Here is a 1,605-nt window from a genome sequence, read left to right on the forward strand (position 1 = left end):
ATAATAAACTAGACCAATAATGATAATCTTAATTAATGATAAATCTTTTGGAACCATGAGTGTTCGAGACCCAATCAATGTTGAAATGACTGAGTGAACGATACAAACAGTCCCTGTTTGTGGTTCATGATGTGTTACGGCTCATTTGTTCTTCCTCATCCCCCTCCTCCTCCTCCTCCTCCTCCTCCTCCTCCTCCTCCTCCATTCCACCTCATCCTCTTACTTCTACTACCACCCCACCCTACCCTATCCCAACACCCCTCCCCTTACTAAAAGCACAAAAATAAAGAATTTTAAAAAACCAACAACGAAGGAAGCAAAATTTAAAAAATTAAAAACTCAATCATCACCAACCTCATTTTTATCACTGAGTGTGAACATGGGTCTTCTGAAGCCGATATGTACGGGCACTTCTCTGTGGAGGGCAAAGGTCAAATATAGAATATTGAATCATCTGTTGGTTCTAGAAACATGCACATATGGAAAGATGGAGTGTAGAAGACTTGACCATCTATAAGCACACACACTGGGAAAGATGAAATACAGATTCATGGAACATCTGTTGGTTTCAGAAACACACACTCCGGGAAAGAAGAATTAATAGAAGACTTGACCATCTATAAACACACACTCGGGGAAAGATGGATTGTAAAAGACTGAATCATATATAAACACACACTAAGACAAAGGTTAAATACAGAAGATTGGAAAACCTGTTGGTTTTAGAAACACACACTCAAGGAAAGATGAAATGTATAAGATTGAATCATCTATAAACCACATCAACCCCCCCCCCTCTTTCAAAGTATCTTTCACCAATCACATGTACTTGTCATACCACTATCCCAAAACTGAGTCAATGAGAATGTAAAGATATCACTTGTCCAAACATACCACTAACTACTAACCCTAATAAAGTCTTTGAGAACGTGAAAATGCCAATAACCCAAAACAGAGCCAATAAGGACACAAAACGTGTGGCAGCATGTAGCTCAAAGAGAGTCAAAGAGACCGTAAAAATACTCCCAACCCAAACAGAGTCAACAAGAACGTAAAATGTATGGGAATACGTACCTGTCATAATGCACAGTCTGTATAGAGATGGGCACACGGGTCAGTGTATCAAACAGATCTGGATGTTCTTCCCTGAACTGGTGGGCCGTCTCCAGGAGGTCAACGAAACTGTTGTCTCCACCCTCTATTTGTGGGTCAAACCTGGGGGAGGGGCAGTGGGGGTGGGAGGAGAAAGGGTAGATAGGTGGGGGTTTGATGGGTAGGGGTTGAGTGAGTGGGTGAGAGGGAAGGTGGGTGTTAGGAAAGGAAGAGGGGTGAATGTGGAGGGTGAGGGGTGGGTGAGAGGGAAGATGGGTGGGAGGTATAAGGATGTTTTGTGTATTGACTTCAAGCTATCTGACAAGCAGAATTAGCTATGGACTGAGATTTCTATCTCTGTCCGTGCGCCTGGGTGCGTGTGTGTTGTCTGTCTGTCCGTCTGTCTGTCTGAGTGTATATCTGTCTGTATGTCTGTCGGTCTGTCAGTCTATGTGTCTGTCTATCTGTCTCTGTTTCTGTTTCTGTTTCTGTTTCTCTCTCTCTCTCTCTCTC

The sequence above is a fragment of the Aplysia californica genome, unplaced genomic scaffold, assembly GCF_000002075.1.
Source record: "Aplysia californica isolate F4 #8 unplaced genomic scaffold, AplCal3.0 scaffold00031, whole genome shotgun sequence".
Lineage (NCBI taxonomy): Eukaryota > Metazoa > Mollusca > Gastropoda > Aplysiida > Aplysiidae > Aplysia > Aplysia californica.